Source organism: Onthophagus taurus, chromosome 5, assembly GCF_036711975.1.
Source record: "Onthophagus taurus isolate NC chromosome 5, IU_Otau_3.0, whole genome shotgun sequence".
NCBI classification, from domain to species: Eukaryota; Metazoa; Arthropoda; class Insecta; order Coleoptera; family Scarabaeidae; genus Onthophagus; species Onthophagus taurus.
The window spans coordinates 5,163,701-5,185,031 of NC_091970.1; the positions used below are offsets into that span (position 1 = coordinate 5,163,701).

The 21,331-nt window shown below is 36.7% G+C and overlaps 2 protein-coding genes across 3 annotated transcripts in view; one reads left to right on the forward strand and one right to left on the reverse strand.

The window, feature by feature from the left end:
* The window catches only part of LOC111426254 (Inositol-3-phosphate synthase), a 70,122-nt gene that overhangs the window by 46,143 nt on the left and 2,648 nt on the right, over nt 1-21,331 (forward strand). Inside the window, exon 9 of the transcript XR_011640476.1 lies at nt 3,519-3,662. The gene's annotated coding sequence lies outside the window, so the exon portion shown is untranslated. The remainder of the gene's footprint in view (nt 1-3,518; nt 3,663-21,331) is intronic.
* LOC111426234 (uncharacterized) overlaps nt 1-21,331 on the reverse strand; it is a 66,300-nt gene that overhangs the window by 36,257 nt on the left and 8,712 nt on the right. The gene's annotated exons all lie outside the window — the stretch shown is intronic.

Sequence of the window (21,331 nt, forward strand, 5' to 3'; positions counted from 1 at the left end):
AAACGGAACAATACAGGATTTTCGTTTTGGTGGTGCTATCGCCAAAAAGCAAATTAGTACCGGTGTTGTAACGACGGATATATGGTTTGTTGGCAGCGTTAAACGTTTCGACGATAATCAAGCAGTGTGAAGAGAAAACACGTGTGCTGAGTGGAATCAAGAGAAGAGGGGGGTTTATTTCTGGAAACGCAATTCAGACTCGAACCGAACCCTAATCTATCATCCGGGCAGAAGGTTCAAGTGAAATTCGATCACCGTATCCATGTGTAAGGATTTTTTTCTCCACGTTTTCAAACATACCCCCGGATTTTATTTACTTACCCTTTTCATTTTTTATTAGCCCAAGTTGTTGTTGAAGGATAATTAAGGGCAATTAACATCAATATAACTCACTCCGTATAATTACTTTTCTAAAACGAGTCATATAAATGGATGATTTCGAAAAACACGTCTTAAATTATTGTAGGAGACGTATTTTTGGGAAAAAGGAGAGACAACGCAGAGAGAGATTCGGAACCGGCAGCCCGAAAACATTTAACGGTCCAACTTTTGCGTTTTCGCTAATGGCTTGGCGGGGATAAATCATGCAGTTCCCCCGGACGAAAAAAGAAGATAAATAGAGCTTGTGGGATTTCCGGGACGCTATCGCTTAAGAATTATCTACCGCGGCTGTCCGACTTTACCCCACCCGTGTTTTTATCCAAGGCTTACAGATTTCACAGCGCCACCGAAAATCGTACGGCGAAACAGATTTTAAATTTAACTCGAAAATTTTTCCTCATACGATTTATTTTTTTTTTATTTCTTTTTTTAACTCTTCCTACGCGATCTCTTCATTCATTCAATCAACTAAGTATTCATTAATTAACAAGGTTAAATAACAAAGACTAATATATAGTTTGAAACTAATTAGAAATTTTCTAGTTCTAGGTTTAGTATTAGTTACCGAGGCAATAGTTCTATGTCAATAATAACATAGTGTTTAGAAACCGAGGCAGCTGTGCTGCCGAGGCAGTAGTTCTAAATTTTCAATAATGACATATTATTTAGAAACCGAGGCAGCCATGCTACAGAGGCAGATGTTCTAGTGTTTAAAATAAGGTAAAGTTTTCTTTAATACAAATGTGTTACCTAAAAGCCGAGGCAGCCATGCTGCCGAGGCAGTGGCTCTAGGATTTAAAATAATGTAAAGTTTTCTTTTATACAAATGCATTATTTTAATTTAATAAAAATATACAACAATCTAACGCTGAATAACAACAAAAACTAGGGTTAACACTAGCACTGGAACTAGCACTAAACCTAGAACTAGAAACATTTGTGTTTAGCCGTACGTCTCTTAAGACGGCTAAACCCGACTGTTTCTTGTTCTAGGTATAGTGTTAGTTCTAGTGCTGGTGTTAGCTCTAGTTCTAGTGCTGGTGTTAGCTCTAGTTTTAGATTATTGTATATCTGCCAGCATTATATGTCTTCGTAAAGATACAAAATCTCCTATAAGAGGATGTTTACTCTCACTCCGTGAAGGTCGTTTGCGGGCGAGGCGCTAGAATCTTCCACAACAGACGATTTCGTGTTACTATATTAAATCTAGCGCTGAATAACAATTAAAAGTAGAACTACGGAAGGATAACCCGATTTGGATTCTATTTAAGAGCGCTAACATTTATATTTTTTGTTTTTGATTTATAGTTTTACTTGGTTTATAACAATTTTAGTTAGTGTGATTTGAACAAGGGGGAAAAATTGTAGTGAGGGTTGAAAGTAATCCTCCGCGTGTGTTTATTTTTTATCCCTTGTGAGTCACCCAATTAGGATGGTATAGTTCGTTAGACACGGTTCCTCCTCTTCTCTTTATATACGACGGGACGTCGAGAGATAGGCGGTCGATTCAATTATCCTTTGGAATGATGGCGAAAATAATGTGCCCACACACACCACCATCGAGATCTACGTCAATCGTATCTCTTTGCTCGGGGTGGCGGAATTTATTTAAATGGAAAAGAGCTTTCCCCGCCGCCTGAGTGTATTTTCGAATTTATACCGGCATTAGTCGTATGGCAAGAATTTAATATAGATCGGAGGGCCCGATAAATGTATATACATGTAACAGAAAGGACGATATAACTTTACTAGGTAGAATTTAACTGTATAAAAGTGGGGTAGTTGGTTTGGAAAATATAAATCGTCTTTTCCGTTTCTATCCGGTAACCTCGGGGGTGGCTGCGGGGCCTTTTGTTTCGTAGATCTCGACTGTTTTTCGTTTCTCGGATAATTTATGGCGACGCTTTTCGCGGGGAAGTTTTTTAATTACGCCGAGTACCTGGTCCGATTTTTTATTTATCCGGGGGTTGAAGTTCTTTTCCAGTTTTTCTCCAACGAAAAGCCGGAAACTTGCCGGCATAAATAATGGATGGCACCGGACGCGAAGGAATAAGGAGGAGATAATTACTTTGCAATTAGGGCTCGTTAAAATTTACGACGTTACCATCAACGACCTCTCGTTTCATTTCGAATTACTAAATAATACCGCGATTAATAGAAATTAAACGATTCAAAATTTCTTAACATTAATTATAATAATTTTATGTAATTATCGTTATTACGTGTAAGTGTTCAGAATTTCGTTCGGTTAACACGGCCCGTAAACAAATATAATTCATTGTATGCATAATGAAAATACACGCGATTTATAAATATTTATGGCGGCCCCGAAATTGCGACAAAACGCGGGACAAATGCATCGACACGTGAAATGAACGATCGGTTTAAAGTTGCAGTTCGCGTTCGCCTCGACTATAAAATAATTCATCTCGTAAATTTTTATTCAATACTAAAATCACGCGCGATGTGATCGATGTTTATTTGAATGCCTCCATGTAATCATTATATTTATGTACAAACGTGTAAACATTCACTTTTAAAATTTAAAATTATTTTGTGGGAAATACATCGACGTTTCGACGGTGAGGTCATCTTCATGGACATAAAACGATGGGGGTGGTAATATAACCAGATTCGTGGTGATCTATCGACGTTCTGCAGCCGACATTATTGGACGTTTGTCGGTTGTGGACGGCCGGTCCATAAATCGCTGCGGGAATCGGCGCCGCGACGACAGCCGTCGTGTCGGTCGTCGTCAATCATAAATCACCGAAAAAGGCGACCCGAACCGACGCGACGCCACTGTGCTCGTCGCTAATACGCGCGACTCGTATATGCAAATTCAGGCGCAATAACATTATTGTAAATGCAAATGTGCCGCTAAATCCATTTGCACGCGAAACCGAGAGCGCACCGAAGCCATTTTCCCCACCCCTAATTCTCATCTATATTCCATCTCTATTTCAACCCCTATTTTAACCCATCTAGCCGTCTCACTTTTCTTACAACATCGAAATTGAAACTAAAACGATTAAGCTCCACTATAACTTGAAAACTATATTGTAATGAGTTATTACAATTCTTTTTATTTATATTAGTTTATCAATTAACTTCTATATTCCTTTTTTCTATTCTAGGTCTTCGACCAAATTCTTTTACCCATAAGAGGACGATGCAGAGGAAGCTTGATTTAATGGCTGATGGCGTCAGCTGCAGTACATCTTCACTTAGCTGGTTACAACGTGGATGCAATCAATGGAACCCAGCGGCTTCTTCTAAAGGTAGGATTTTTTATCTTCTTCTTTATCTGTGTGCAGTGAAGTCAAAATCTCCCAGGAGATTTAGACACCGTAATTGACACTGTCTATGTCTCCATTTTTCGTACGTGCATGCTTCCCTGCATTGCGAAACTTTTTTTAGTTGGGTTGCTAAATTCTTCGCACGTAGTTATACATCGCGAAATTCCTGGTAAAACTAGAAACGTAGCAAGTACATAAGAGCTTATCTGTCAGATATGATGTCAGCAGTTAATAGTGTGGATAGGGACAAAGTGCAAGTATTTCCATTTTCATCGATAGAATTCCAGAGTCGTTGGACTTGCAAAAGTATTAAGAAAAGCAGTGCAAAATGAAATCTTGGAATTTTAAGGTTTTACCAGATGGAGTTGGCGATTAAATGTTGGGATTTCTGTATGTAATCTATCTCATGTTCGTCATGGTCAGGTTGCGTGCGGTGTCGATTTTTTTGTAACTTCAGCGTTTCATAAGAAGCCATCTTCAACGTCATTTTCTAGGCCGGCTTTATATCTAGATTATTACGCAGGGAACAGAAACGCTAGATGCTACTCGTACAGCTTAGAAATTCGGTCTTGTATTAACATGGCCGTTTTTGAAGACATCGGCCTCCGCGGCCATCACGTACGCCGTAACATCTAATATCTAGATTTGGATTTCTATTCGTATTGATGTATACAAGTTTTCGAAGACTTTGGAAATCATAGATAGGAAGCTTAGTGGTCTATACGAGGTGATCTCTTCTAACTTTTCTCTTAGTCTATGAATCATAACGATTTGAGCAAGTTTCCTGGTGGTAGAGGAAATAGTTTGTTCTCAGAAGCGCATTAATAAATGAAAGAATTCTGTGATGACTTGGATTTCCAGATACTTCAAACTTGAGGTATCGTTAATTATTATTGGGATGGTGTTGTTGCTTATATGGAAAATGAGCTTACTTCTCGTAGTGCTTTTCCTTTAGTCAAATGGTTAGGAACTGGAAAATATGACAATGAGTCATCGCAACCTCAACCCATTCGAAGTAGCTAGCGCAGAAATTGCCAAGTTATTTACAAAGTCTGCAATCAACTCATGAAACCATAACAATGAGTGGCAGAAACAATGGATGATTCAACAAAAGAACTTTTTACTCCAACAATTTTATATTATTATTATTCATAAAAAGAAGGTAAAAGTAATTTTTTTCTTTTTTGAATATTAACTTGAAACGTCGTTCGAATATCGAGCTAAAAAACAAATTTGATCCAATTTTTCATTGAGACAGGCGGACGGTAACTCGAAAAAGTTTATAGGCATCCCTCAAACCGAAAAGAAGGGGAGCGGTTCGGTGCGCTTCAGTTTCAATAAAACATGGCCCGTTTTTTTCCGTCCGATCATAAATTGGTTTAGAAGATGAATTTCAAAACGAACTTGCACAAAAAAAATTACAAGTCATTAATCCAAAGTTTAAAAACGTTTATAAATAACTCAACTTTCCCCTTCGAAAACGCAGCAATTTTTGTCCAAACAATAACCCAATATTTATTCGTTACAATTTAACATCCGGAGGCGATGACAAAGTACTATTCTTGTAGCAAAAAATGAATTGACCCCCTCTCGATAATCGAAAAAAAAAAATGAAAATGAGGGGTGGGTGTTTGTTACGATATGAATAGAAAAATCCCCTTTTGGGAACTCGTGAGTGAATATCACCGCATTCCGGTCTTTGTAAAGGGCGCAACTGTCGCCAAGGTGTCCAATGGCCACTTCAACCCCCTTCAGTTGCAACCAAGCACGTTTTCAAATATCAAAGGGAGGAAGCTCTCGTTCTACGACGAAACTTCCATATTTAAATTGCGAGTATTCGAACTCGTCTCATCCATACATAAATAATTATTACGAGAACGAGACTTTTATGCTAAAACTTTTATTTTTTCTTTCTTAAATACATTTCTGATGTATAACTTTAAATATATTAAAATTCATTTACATTTTTGGTAACTCGAGCGCCATCTCTCCTTGAAAAGTAGAAATGTGTATGTTTAAAGGTAGACTTCTGTAAGTTAAGAACTCTACACTGAAAGTATTGATCCAATGTTGTGAAGTAGCTTTCGTTTCAGAGATGGCGCTACTCACAACTACAAGATTACAACATTAGAAACTTAAAATTTTTCTTTTTAAGTATTTGAAAGTAATTCAAGGGAATTTTATCACATGGGGAGGATTTATTTAAAGGGGGAGACGAATAAATCTCAAATTGAATAATTCCCCTTTTCTAAAGAGGTTCGTTAATTCCCCCAACCGCAGGGTATTATAAACAAGTCAGTGTAAGACTCCCCCATAAATCTTTTCGATGCACTTTCGGGCTTTATAAAGTTGATATAAAGGGTCGTCGCGACGCTCGTCCACAGACGATAAATAAACGTATCATCCGGGACCGTATCGTAAAAATTACGATGGGCCGTAACGACGAATACGGTCCTGTCCACGGACGTCTTTATGATCTTTACGAGAAAATAAACAAAAAAATGGATTTAAAAAACCCCAAACACACCCCGTGATTTAGTCCGTTCGAACTAAACTCGGGCGCGCAATTTCATACTCGGCCGGCTACCAACTAGTTCTGCGTTAGTCGTAAATTTCGAACGGAGTTCTAATAGAAAACCCCCGGTTTTTGATTTACACCGATTTTCGCGGGTTTGAAACGTCAAATTTTCGCCCGTGAAAAATGTTGGTTCGATTTTCATTTCGATTTTAGCGCGCATTGTTTCGACCGCACCATTTGCATTTATATTAAATACACCAGGCGGAGGTGGAGGAAGAGGAAACAAACGTCCGACGTAGAGGAGGAGTAAAGCATAAAGCGGCCGTGGTCGTTTGATTAATATTTTAAAATTTAAAAAGGAACCTCGAGAAACGACCCTTCCTTTCCAGTTACTACATGACTTATCCAAACCGACCCTCCATCGTTACTTATTAAAGAAGAAGTCAATGTTGACGTCTAGAAAGTAAAAAATTGGATGACAAAACGCGAAGCTCAAAAAATAAACTCATTTATATACGATTTTTGAATGAAAATTGAGACATGCACCAAACGAAAGTCGACCCTTTAAACGTTACGATTGCAATCAGCTAAAAGCTTCCCGGCGGCAGTTTTATTACGATAGTTCTATCTTCCGACATCACCACTTAGTCTCATCTAGGCCCGCATTTTGCGCCGTAGAAAAAGTGCTGCTGCTAATCTATTCTGAAAATCCGCAGTTAATAAGTTAGCGGAAGTTTCGTTGCAGTTACTCTTGCGAAACCACGACGCTTACAGAACGGTAGCGCCCTCAGGACGATGCAGGACGCCAAAGGGGTTAAATAATGCACAGACGCAATCTCTTAATAGCACCGTAGCCATTTCAAACTTGAATTTGGTGCCAAATTATACCGAAGTGTCTAATTTATGTACTTAAATGGGAAAAAATATAACAAAATTTCGTTAAAAAATTAATTTATAATTTCAAGGTCGCCGCAATATTGATTTTTTAATTCTTTTAGAGAGTCAAGTTTCCTAAATTTTAATACCAATTATAACGTTATAAAGCTTAGAAACGCTTCCATTATCTTCATCTCTTTAGAGAATAAAACCGAGGTCGCTTGCGGCAGAGGCACTACCTCGATGAACATTATATTTGTAGCTTCCCATTCATTATGTCCATCTGTTTAGCGAATGAAGCCGAAGTCGCTTGCGGCCAAGGCCATTCCTCAATGATGCTCTATATTAAAGGCTCTCCATTATCTTCATCTCTGTAGAAGATGAAGCCGAGGTCGTTTGCGGCCGAGGCACTACCTCTATGAACATTATATTTATAGCTTTCCATTCATTATGTCCATCTGTTTAGCGAATCAAGCCGAGGTCGCTTGCGGCCGAGGCCATTCCTCAATGACACTTTATATTAAAGGCACTCCATTATCTTGATCTCTGTAGAGAATGAAGCTGAGGCCGCTTGCGGCCGAGGTCCTACCTCAATCACGCTTTATATTAAAAGCTTTCCATTATTTTCATCTCTTTAGAAAATGAAGCCGAGGTCGCTTGCGGCCGAGGCATTCCCTTAATCACACTTGTTATATGAGGCTTTCTATTCATTATCGACATCTTTCTAGTGAATGAAGCCGAGGTCGCTTAAATATAAAAAAAGTCGTAAAAAAATCTGTGTATCACATTTAAGATAACAATGTTTGTTACCATAACAACGAAGTTAAGAAAAATACAAATAAACAAATATAGCCAGAATATGCGCCATAATTAACCAGGACGCTTTTATTTGAAACATTTTTCATTTAAATCACAAATGGCGTATTTACTAGCTATATTTCATACTTTTGTTCCACCCTGTATATCATACTAATTGATACAGTCATCATCAAAATAATCAGTGAAATTGTACTTGTTATGACTGAGAAAAGTAAAACAGCTTCTTTGTACTCTACATAAAATGAAGGGGTAAAAAGCAAAACGGTAATTTATTTCCCAATTTTATCATACGTGAAACGTGAACGTATAATATTCGATTATGATGCTATCCAATTTGTTGCAAAATTACCGGAAGATAGTAGCTTAGATACCTCTCTAGATTCAATTCCCATTTCGACTTATTCCCTCAAAACTTGCATGATATGTCGAAGAAGGTATTATACAAGGATTTTAGGATGATAACTGTTAAGTGATTACTCCTAAACTTTAATACGTGATGCGGGTTCCAAACAATACAATCGATTCATTTCCACTTCTCACCATTTAAGTTCTATTAACAATTAAATAAAAATTTCTTCTTTTTAAAAATTGTTGCAAGAATAATCCACTGATGTCTTAATTAACTTAAAAATCTATGTTGAAGATTCGAACTCAACATCTGTAATTGTTAAGCTGTACACCAAATATTTTGGGTCGTAGTACATTATCCTCACCTTGATTGTATTTTATATTTAATTGTAGCGCTTCGACTCTAAACGACCTTGACTAACTCTATAACTTTGCGGATTATAGTAATCGGTTAACACTTCTTCTTCTTAACACTTCGTCTCTCTTTAACGAAATCATTTTAATTTCAATAACGTTCTTATTTGCTAATAAAAACTTTTAATCTTAATCCAACTTAACAATTAGGAACTAAAGACACCATAAAAAAACAAATTAGTTTTTTTTTTGTTTATAAACCAAAGGAACATAATAAAGTGTAACTAAGTTATTTCTAACCCTACGAAGCATGCAACCCCCATTAATATTAATCTGTGCTAGTACTCGGTTTTGCGGTAAAAGCATTAACACGTGACAGTGATGCACTCGACCGGCATAAACCACTCAGCGGATCCTTCGAGCACGGAAAAGCTATCAAATTTAGGTGGAAATTACAACGATCCGCGACAATGAGAGATAAATAACTTTTTCGCGGCGTTATCTTATTCTTGTCGTCAGATCATTTTGAATCGTTATCGCTCTCCCCGCCAAGAACCGACAAAACGAAAGAAAATCAATCTTTACGTCAAAATGTTGGCAACACTTGACGCAAGCTTTTCACATCTTTTTTTTTTGCTTCAATCGCTTGTTAGACGCCATCCTCGTAGATTTCCTCGGCGAAATTGTTGCCGAGTTGGTTGATTTGAAATAAAATTGAACTCGGCAATGAACCGAAAAAATAAAAGAAATGTATTAAATTAGAATGATAGACATCATCAGTGAAGTTGAGATAGTTATGATATCGTAAAGTTAGTTTGGGAAAAGTTTATTTTGGTTTTGGGTTTACCCTCAAAGGTTCCCACCAAAATATTCACTAATGTCGAGGAAACTATTCAGTATACACAGTAGTTAGTCGCATTTACGGTTACCTAACTCGACGACGGTGACGTGGAGGAAAGTTAACCAGGTGTTTACAAAAGCCGAGGGAGGGCGATAAATACACGCAAACAAATGATGCCGTTCGCGAGAAGAGAGGGAAAGAGGAAAGTACTTGCGGTCGAGCTCACTTTGATACGTTTCAAAATAGATTCGTTCTATTTTGGAGATTTCCCAAAGCGTCTCACGACTTCAATTCTAAATAAATAAATGGAAGACAAATAAAGGAATAAATTAAAAATACTTTATTTTTGGCGAATTCGTCGATATTCAATTGTAAAACAATTGGAGGTTTTGGGTAATGTGTGGACGGAGCAGGGTTTCTAAGCGGATTAGGATGGTCGAAAAGGATAGTTTCTGCATTGTTCTCAACGTGAAAGCTCGGTCAACATTAAATCCGTGTTTGCCCGGGCTAATGTGGCCGAGACAAGTAAGGCTGGACACTATTGGTACTGGGAATTAGTCCTGCGCAAATAACCAGAGGTTCCTTCTATGCGGTGTGGAATTCAACACGAATATATGCAAATTTTCGAATTTCACACGACATTATTTCATTAATATTAATTTATTATTGGGGATAAATTAAATCACTTTGTTTATTTATTTTATTTTAATTTTGTTTTACGAAAATTTAATAGAAATTGGATTGTTATTTAAAACCGGCTTTAGTTTATCACACCCGTTTTACAAAACGTCAATATTATCGACGCTAATTGTGTTTCAGTGAAATTCCCAAAACGCTTGGTCCGCGGAGAATTTCCCTTTTTCCAGCAACGCAACGTTGGCACGCGACGAGGTCCTAAATATTTAACGATTTCAATTACGTTTGTCCGCAATAACCGGCTATTATTCCACCCTCCTTTTGTAAATGTAGCCCGAACCTTCGTACACCACCTATTAGTAACCAATTTACACCAACTCAGAGAGTATAAATTTCAAAACCTAATTATATATGATCTTTCATTTAAAATTATTTATCCCTAGACAGAAATTCTTATAAAGACAAGTTCACCCTTATATTATGGGGTTGCGAGACCCCAATTATGTTATTTTATTTCATTTAAGTATAGATTGACAAACATTCTAAGAAACTAAATTAAGATTTATGTCATCTATTGCAGCCATATACTCTTCAGTAGCGACACGAGAGTTTTTCTTGATGATTAATTCAAAGTTAAGCAAAACATACTCACAAAACAGAACTAAAATCACAATACAAAGTTAGAAAACACATATGCCTCGGCCACAAGCGAGCTAGGCTATGTCAATAACAAAGAATGTACCACGTAAATTTGTTAAGCCGAGGCGCTAGAAGATACTTCACACTAATACAAAGTTAAACAACACATGCCTCGGCCGCAAGCGACCTCGGCTAAGTTAATAACAAAGAATGGGCGCCACTAGAGACCTCACACCAATACAGAGTTAGACAAAACATGTGCCTCTGCCGAAAAATAAAAATTGTAAAAAGTTTTTTAGCTACAGATTTCTTGAACCGTTTTTAAATTAGATGTTACTTTTGACACACACTGTATAACATTTTTAAATAATGACTCATGTACATAATATTTCTCTTTGTGGTTTTATAAATCAAAAAAAAAAGTCGGGTATTATAAAGGTTAAAATAAATAAAAAACTCGTAGAATCTAAGGGTTTGCAGGATAGTCTTGCAATTTAGAGGGAAATCTGTTCTTTTTCTCGCTCCCTTTTGTGCTAAAGTTCGTTTTTCGATTCCGTTCGTTGGATTAACACGGACAGGAGCAAAAAGAAATTCAACCAATCGTTAGATATCGGAACGGGAAGGGCAAACAATACCATCCATTCCTCCCGATTGGGGGGATGGGGTTTAGATATTGTCCTGTGAAGATAAACACGATGGTCATTTGACGAAACTTTAAAATCTAATTTATTCGTTAATGTTTACATAAACAAGTTGCATCAGGACAACATACATCGGGTTTTTTCTCGATTGATGTTACAGAAACTTGAGTAAAATTATCTTGAACCTCGGACGATGCTAACCCGAATTTAGAAGCGATCTTTTCGTTTAGAGCTTTGTTAAAGTTTTCCATGATTAATCCTTTGATGAAAACGGAAAGTTTTGCGGTTTCCTTTAATTTTGGAATATCAATTTTGCTTAATAAACAATTACAATGAGTGGGATCGTTGAGTTTGAAGCATCGCCGCGTTTCGAGTAGGTACAAAAGATTTTGTATTTTCTCAGTTTTTTCTTCGGGGGTAAAGTTTCCTTTGCTTATGTTGCTTATGAATAATTGGAGCTTTTTGACGCAACAACCACCTGTCGTGTCTGGTTCTTCTTCATCTTCGGGTGTACCGAATTCTTCTTGTTTTTGCATGATAATCCTCATTTGTTCTGAACGGGGTTTTTTCATGAACTCTTCAACGTTTACTCCTAATAAGCTTAAAGCTCTCGCGGGGAAGTTATAATTATCTCTTTTTTCAATGTTTTTGAATTTTCTTTTCATCTCTTCCTCGAGTTCTTTTTGTCTTTGCATTTCTCTTAATTGTTTGTATTTTTCGGCATCTTTTTTTCTTTGTTCGTTTAGTTTATCGTCGTTTTGTTTTTTTATGGAAACCGGCTTCCACTCGTTTAATTTTACGATTTCTTCAAGCTCATCACTACTTAATGTTTTTGTGGTTTTGGGGAATTTGCAATACTTACAACTTTCGAACGTTGTTTTCGTTGCGACTTCGTCTAATTTAACGCTTTTTAACGCTTCTAAAGCTTTCACCCATAAGATCACTTCGTCGTCGCTGCAACATTTCGCTGAAATGTCGATTGCAACCGATTGATTCGCTGGTTTTTTCATTTTAATCTTGGTGAAATATGTGTAATTTTTTTGTGTCAAAAATTGACAAACATCAAGTTATATGAAAGAAAAACTATTTGTTTTTCCACTCCCTCGCAGATTTCTTTTAGATCTCGAGGACGTGGAAAAGAAGAAAAGTAAGAATATAACGAAACTTATATTGCCTAACGATTCTCGGCAGTTTTATGCAACTTTCGAGGAAAATCTCGCGTATAAAAGTTATGGGATGGGGTTGCTGCGAGGGCGGAGTGCGCGGTCACGTACAGCCCCACGGCCAGAAATTTCCGCGTAAATCGCCCCCCGAAATTCCGGGGCGTCTCGCGTTTGCCCTGTGTCGGTGGTGGTATTTTACATTTTATGGTGTACATTGTCGTCGGCGTACGTGGCATGAATATCGTCCCCTATGAAGCGTCATTTTCTCGGCCGTGTTTTCGTGTTTTGATATCTACACCGTTTTCGAAATCAAATAAAAATTTTACGTCCTAATACACGTATAACGAGACAAATCATTTTTAGATGACCTTTTTAATTTATATCATTTCGAGCTTCCCAAAAGGGGAAAATGAAGCCCGCTTGAAAAATCCATGTTTGTACTAGCACTACATTGAAATTCGATTAACCCGCTTATACACTTAGAGTGAAAACCGGATCGGACCCGATTTACAAAACTTTTCACCGAGTATGCTAAACGGTTTTTTTCCCGAATTGAATCGTTGAGTCATGAAATGTGGAGGACCAAAAAAAACCGGAGCTTTGATGTGGTGATCACAATTAGGTATATTTGTTATTCTAAACAACTTTTAGTATTCTAATTTTAACTGGTAAAGTTTAACTGCGATGGAGGTACTGCCTCGGTTGCAAGGTGACCTTGGCTTTATTCTTTTTAGTGGATCACAATTATATTTGTTACCATAACTTTTAGTATTCGAATTTTGTAAAATCGTAATCCCCTTCGAAAACGATAAATTAACCTATTACGGATCCGGTGGGGTCAAGCACAGTTTGGGGGTGTCGCCGTTGACGTTACGACTTTCATTCCCCCGTCGCTTCCAACTCCCAAATTGTTCAGTACCGTTACCCATTGTAATCGGATAATTAATAACGCTTATAAATCAGAGATTATTACCCTTCCCATCGAATGCAGGGCTATACATAACACGAAACGCTTTTTTTTATTTTTTTCGAATTCAACGTTTTAATAAATTTGGTTAAAAGAAAATGTGGTTGTGGTAAAACATCTATCAGGAGTGGATTTCCGTTAACCGTAACAAGTAACCAACGTTAAGGGTTGGCAACCGCTCCAGGAGCTGAAATATGGTCACAATTTCAGGTTGGAAGTGGATATAGAGGGTTACTCGAATCGAATCTGCACGTTTATTTCGTGCAAAATCCAATGCTGAACTTATGAAACGAAAAGAATTTGCGAAAATTTTTTTAATATTGATTAGGATTATTTTGCATTTGGAGTTTACCAAAAAAGAAAAAAAAATTCGTAGCGGAAAATCTGTTGCTCGACAATTGATTTATAAGGAAAGTAGTCCGACATTCGAGTCACGCCCGGAGCTGTTACGTATTATTGGCAGCTGCACAGCTCTGGGTGAAAAATTACATGTTTTCGGAGTTGTCGTACGTCCCATTCCGATTTTTTCCTTTTTTCCAGTCGAACTTGTATAATTTCAATTCAAAATAGAAAAATATTTATATAAAATGTTAATTTTTGCATAAGAAGCATCTTTCTGTCCGGGTTGCAAACGTAGTATATTAAAAAATGTAAAAAAGGCATCAATTTCTGATGACCCTTCTTATCGCAACCAATCCATCATTTTGTCAATGTCATATTTATAGAGACAAATAAACTTCTCACTGTCATACTCCAGCTACGGTGTGACCCAAGATTCCAATATATCCGTGTTCTATAACATAACATTCACCGATTCAGATCGACTCACTTTGTCAAGGGAGTATTTATCATTAATTTCTTTTTACAGAGATGTTCTGTAGCTTAGAACTGCCTATAACATCGTCGAATAGAGGAATTTCGTTATCTTTGCTAACTGCTCCGATCTCTCGGTATAAATCGTAAAATTATGTTAATCTTTGAGGTGGTACAATCGAGATTTTTAAAGATGTTAAAAAATCGAAGCAGAAAACAAACTCGTCGTAACCTTGGCGTACAAATAGCTGCTATACACCAACGCAACCAATGTAACGTTAGTTTGTAGTACAATTGATTACTAATAATTAATGTGTATCAAGATAGTCAAAAAACTAGGTAGAGATAGCTCCTCGACCGCAAACAGATAAAACTTTATTGTCTTAAAGAGTATCGTTTAAGAGGGTATCGTTTATGCCCGAGGCGCTACATTTATACTCTATGCCAATAATATCAAACATCACCTCAGCTTACAATTAAGTATAGAATTTCAAGAGAACAAAGATAAATTTTTGTTGGTGAAGGATTGGTAATTATATTGAAATTCATATATCTCATATACAGGGTGTTTCGGTGACTCGGGGAACAAATTTAACCACATATACTAGAGTGAAAATGACGACGATTCATGTAAAAAAAAATTAGTAAAAGTCTTCAAATTTCAAAAATACAGGCCATCAAAGTTAGGAAATTTTAACACATTTTTCCAAATATCTTAAACACTATTTACAGTAGAACGCTGAAATTTGGTACAGTATAATTCAATGTAATGTAAAATCGTTAGGCAATTTATGATTTGGATTGGTCCGCGGGAACAATGCTATACAGGCTGTTCCTAAAGTTTGTTTGCTCAGAACTTTTTTATTCTATCATAACCCTACATTTATTTTTGCAGTTTCTAATAGTAAATTTAGTTTAGTAACTTTTATTACTCTTAAATAATATTGATAAAAATCACCGTTTTCGTGTTAAATGCAAAAATGTTGGGTTCCGATTTCAATAATAGCACTAAAGAAATCTAAGTTTCTGGACATTTCCTTTAGTATTTTTTGTTACTTGTGTTGTTGTTTTATGTACTTTTTTTATTATTCCTGTTAGTGTTGTCGTTTTTTTTTGTTTATTTTTTGTTGATTTTTAATTTATTGTTTTTGGATTCTTTTATTAAACCAACTAAAACAAATTAAAAATGTGATTTAGCTAAATCTACACTTGGACATGTTGCATACATAATAGTTATGACAGCTCAGTTCGATTTTCACTTGTCATTGCCAATTCAGATTATTTATTTATATTTTTTTAGTGTTACTGAATTCGGAGCCTAACATTTTTACATTTAATACGGAAACGGTGGTTTTTATCAATATTCTCTAAGAGTGATAAAAGTTTCTAAACTAAATTTACTATTAGAAACTGCAAAAATAAATGTAGGGTTATGATAGAATAAAAAAGTTCTGAGCAAACAAATTTTAGGAACAACCTGTATATCGGTCTGGCGTACCGAACCAACTCAAAAATTGCCTAATGATTTTACGTGATATTAGTTTACACTGTACCAAGTTTCAACGCTTTACCATAAATAGTGGTTAGGTTATTTAGAAAAATGTGTTAAAATTCCTTAACTTTGATGGCCTGTATCTTTGCAATTTGAGGCCTTTTACTATTTTTTTTTACATTAATCGTCATCATTTTCACTCTAATACATGTGGTTACATTTGTTTCCCGAGTTACCGAAACACCCTGTATATCAAATATGAGATAGTAAGGATTTAGATTAACGCGTTTATTCTCTATAATCTTGAAAATAAAATTTTTTTTTGCTAGTTATTTACAATTGTAGTCAAGGTCATTTACGGCCGAGATGCTACAATTGAGACCCTTTAAAATAAACCTAAATCGAAGCATACCAAGAATGATTACTGCGTTAAAAACTAAGGTATTATAGCATTTAGTCGAATTAAATGTACCACGTCTGTTTCTGGATAACCACCGTCCACTTTCGCTTAGATGGTATTGTCGTTTGTATGTATTCTGTTCTGTAGACCGCCTCCGGGTTCTTGATTGATCCCCGGGCATCAGATCAATGCTCAGGATCCGTCATTAGCGTAGAATCGGGAGGCGTCGGCGGCTCGCTTGAGTGCATTTCCCTGTTACACCTCCCAGACGACGCCTCCCGACGCCGACCGCATAATTCATCTTTATTACAGAGGATCCTTCGAAAATCTGCATGTTACAAGAACCGATTCCGAGACACTCTTTTCAACGATCCCTTTCCGATCCTTTTATACGCGTTACAGTCAAAAGGAACGCGTGCTTTTATATCTATTTTTTTTTCTTTGTATTTATTTTTTTTCGTCTTCTCTTTTCTGGAGATCGCATGTTTTTTTCATGTGCTATATTGAATCGCTCTTTTACCACGTTCACGATTATTGATTGAGGGGACATTTCCCAAAAAAAACCTTTCTAGTAAAAAGGTTAAAAAAAAGTTTTTTTTGATGGATTAGGGTTTTTAATTTAAACCCTCCAAAAATAAAAAAAAAAGAGAAAGGACCTTTTGTTTCAAGCACTTTCTTCCACTCGATTCAAATCTTGGTCCTTCAGATTCCTATTATGAAAAACTTTTCTCTTGCGTTGATTGCTCGGAACTACTCCTCGGTAAAAGTGGGAAATCTACATTTTAAATCGTTGGGCGATATTTTTAAACCATTGGGGTTGGGAGGCAAACGAATTAAAAACGGATTCTCGATCTATCGACCCTCATTATCTTTTGCGTTTCGTTTAACCCCCCGCGGGAATTTGCATGCGAACGTAATTCCCGCGTGGGTATATGGGTATTTTTTTTTATTTTCGAGAAGTTCGCGTCTCGCGCTTTTCTCGACAATCGAACTCTTCTCCCGCTTTTCCATGTCGTTAGTGGCGCCAACTTCAGGGGTTGAATCACTTCGTTAGGGAGGTGTTTTTGAAACGTTACGTTATGATGTGTATAGTTGAGAGAATTTTCCTTTTCAAATTTCGCCAACGTTTTCGAGTGGGTTATTTCATAAATTACTTTTTCAATTAAATAGATTGCGGCTTGAGTTTTGAATTTGGGACAAAGAAATTGAATTGTTTTATTCGCGTTTTATTAGGGGTGTTTATAGTTGAAGTTATGGATATTAAAACTTTCTCCCTTTAGAAAACTTTTTGGGTGGTGTATACGTAATTAAATTTGGGGGATGAAAAATTCCCAGCTTATCGGTTGGTAGTTTGGGAAAACTGGGGGATGTTTTTCCGGGGAAATATAGGGAGGGCGAAGAGAAGGTGGATTAATCTCGTATATTTCGGAGCCATCGAAAAGTTTTCGAGAACTTCATTAAATCGAGTTAAATCGGGAAGGATTCTGGTGGAATTCATTGCTTCGATTGGTAATAGGCGAAAACCGAAAAGAAAATTTCTTTCGAAATGTCAAAGAAAATAGAATTCTTGCTCAAATATTAAAGAAAATCCACAAAACGGATGAGAGATCCTTCCTTTTAGAGATTATCCTTTTTTTTTGGATTTTTTTTGTCGGTTTTTGAAGACGAAATAAGATGAGATCGTCTTCCAGGTGGACCCCAAATCCAATTATATTCCGCTTCGGCGAATAATTCCGCGCAATAATTTCAAGTTTCGGACCCGTTCTTGGGAAACACTAACAATCCACTGCCTCAAGTTTTAACTCCTGAGAAAGTTACGCGAAAGGGGGGCTAAAGTTCAATTCGGTAATTCCCGTACGGACCAAAAGACGCTTTTCGAATTCATAAATTCAGTTTTCTCATGTACTATCTCTAAAAACTTCTCTTTTTTACTAACTTAATTGAAATAAAATATAATTAAAATTGTTTTCGCTTTAAGACGTTCTCGATAATAATAAAATATTTTCTCGTCTTCGTTTTAATTATCGCGAAACGCAACAAAAGCCTCGAACGAATCCGGAGCGCATTATCCTGGAATATTAACTCGCTTAAAAACGGGGCGACTTAATAATACCCCCACAATTTTCCTAGCTAGGAAACAAGAAAGGGCGTTATTTCCGGACGTTGAAAATTTGAATGGAAGTAATAGTGCACGCCGTTAGTTTTTAATGTATTCATGAACTTCACCGCAGTTAACAGTACGCGTTTAAGAAGACTTATGAACCCGATTCTTTTTATTTGTAAATCTTAATCTCCACTTTTCAATTTTGTTCAAAAGATTTATAAGAAAAAATACTTTACATTATTTTTATGCTTTGAGTATGGGAAGGTAAAAGACGGCTTAATGCAGGCGGACCGTCGAATCCGCTTTCCGAGAACATTTATCCGGAATATTTTGCTTGTTTGTAGGAAATTTTGCTGCGTTCAGCAACTCGGCAAGGTACAAAATCGTTTGAATTCTCTCGGACAATGCAATTTAGAACGGTTTAGTTGTGCTGAAAGGCAGTATTCGTTTTATAAAAATTGCCTTTTCATCAATTCATGGTTTATTGTTTTTCAATAAACAACAAAAAATAACAAAAAACTATAACACTATTAATTACGATTAAAATAAATTCATTCGACGAAACGATTTTTTTGATAAAGTACGATGGATGTAGCCTCTCGGTCGTAAAGTGACCTCGACTCATACTCCAAACAGGTGAAGAGAATGTATCAAAATCTTTAAAGATAAAGTACGATTGATGTAGTGCCTCGGCCTTATTTTCTCAACCGATTAAGAAATTGCATAAAAACTCGAAAAGTTAAGATACGATAGAAATAGTGCCTCGGCCGTAAAGAGACCTCTAGATTCTAGATAGACCTTTAGCCTCTCAACAGGTAAAGAGATGATATAAAAGCCCGAAAAGTTAAAATACCATGGAGGTAGCGCCTCGGCCGCAAAACAACCTTGGATTTAGAAAAAATATGTTGTTTCATCAATTAATTAACAGAAAATATAAATGATTTACTCATCCCATAAAGTGACATTAAAGTACGTTCGTTAGTTAATAATTTAATGGACTGATAACATTGGGTTAATGTAGCGCGACGACGACGTTTTCATACCGGACTAATGGCGCTAATAATCGGCCTCAAGCTTTGAAAGCTGGGAGCTTTTAAGCATCCCCCGTTCCGTCTGCATCCGATAATAAGGGGAGGTTTTCGAATCGTCCACGAAAACGGAGGTTTTCGAAATTTATATTCGCCCGGCGTTTTATTTCGAAAGGTATAAGACCTAAGCCCTTGTTTAAACTGGTGGATTAACCGTACTTAACACTTTGATTTACTCCTTCTTTACTTTTCCCCCCCAACTCAAAACGTGACCGAAATAAAATTGATGATGAGCTGTATTATTAATAGAGTTTAAATGGAAATGGGATAAAAATATTTTTTTGTGTTCACAAAGGGATGATAATAATAACACTAATAACGTAATGAATCTGGTGGGGAGTGTAGTGAAAGCATCCTATGATTTACGACTTGTTGTAACGAATACGACGCTAACGAGCGTCGAATTAGCATTTTAGCCGCTTTATCGTCGATCTGGAAGCGTTTAATTATTTCGACCTGCATATCCCGGATTCCGGTCGGTAATTTACCTAGCCTTCCCCAAAATTCGAGCTCGGGTTACTCGAACTTGCAGATCCTCCCCATCGAACTTTCACGAATACGTTCGAAGCCAGTTTGAGCCCTCCCCGTCGACTACCGATGACAAACGACGCGCCCTCAAATTAGTTTTCGAAAAGAAGAAGACGCTAATCTGTCCTGTACACGCGAGCTATACATTAAATTTCGGCACGAGAAAAGTTTTCGCCTCCACCTACTTTTCCAGCTGTTTAATAAAATCAGTCCGAACACAACATATTGTCGAAGCCTTGTCGGGGCAGATGGCATCTTTCCAAGACGTTCCTAGAAGTTTCAACGTTGAAACGAAAGACGAGGGATCCAAAAGTGGGATGGTGGCGGAGGGGTTTTCTTGGGGGGTGATTTGATCCCCACCCCATCGACTTACCAAGTCGTAATTATGCATACGAAGGCGGTATTGAATACTAAATCGGTCACGAAGACGGTGGACGTGCTGTGTATCGAACGAAAATGGGGTAATGATTAATCATCTCGACGAGTTACGATGAAAATGAAGGAAAGATTCTTCCAGACTTTATCCCTAGGGATTTTTTAAATATCGATTTAACACAAATCAAATTTAATATTACATTTTCCCAACAAAATTTTAGAACTTTTAAAGTACGAGATATGCTTAATCTTATCTCTTAACAGAAAATACTTAATCTTCATCCAAAATTCTTTTACCCAAAAATAATATAACATTTATATTTTCCTGTTTTGAACTCTGAACGAAGGAATAATCTGGTGTTTCCGTACTCAACTCTCCAGCTCAAGAATTCACGACTTCACAACAACTTCTATTAATAACTTTATTAATAGACTACAAAGACTAGATTCAACTAGACTTAGATTTTATTTTTTAACTCTTACATTTGGATAAGTTTCATAAATAAGATTTTAACATATATGATGCAATTTTGCCAAGATCGTGAAGTTAATAGTAAGTGTATGTCGTTAATTAAAGTTGTTGTTGTTTCTTGCTAGTGAGTTAACTAAAGCAATTTTATCGCATCGCCGCTAATTTGTGGTAAAAGAATTCTAACGGATAATGTGTCTGGTAATGATGATAGCAATTGTAAGCGAATTTCATTGCTTTTACATCGTCGTGTAATAAAAGTGGGGACATGTAATACTAAAGTGGACGTAAAAACAAACTATTTGTTAAAATTACATTAGCTTCAAGACTGTTTAGTTTTTGTATAGATATGATGTCAATATAGCGCCTCGGGCAAAAGCGACCTCGGCTCAACCTCTGCCTCAGAAATGAGGAACACGACAGGTCAGGAACAGATCGCTTTTGATGCATAATCATTTTATTCCGGGTATAAATGGTTCGGATATCGTTGGTAGATATAGGTGCTGACTTTGATAGTTTCATGCTCTAGGCATAAGATATTTCAGTGTAATGTTGTGGAGGTAGCCACATCCAGGCTTTA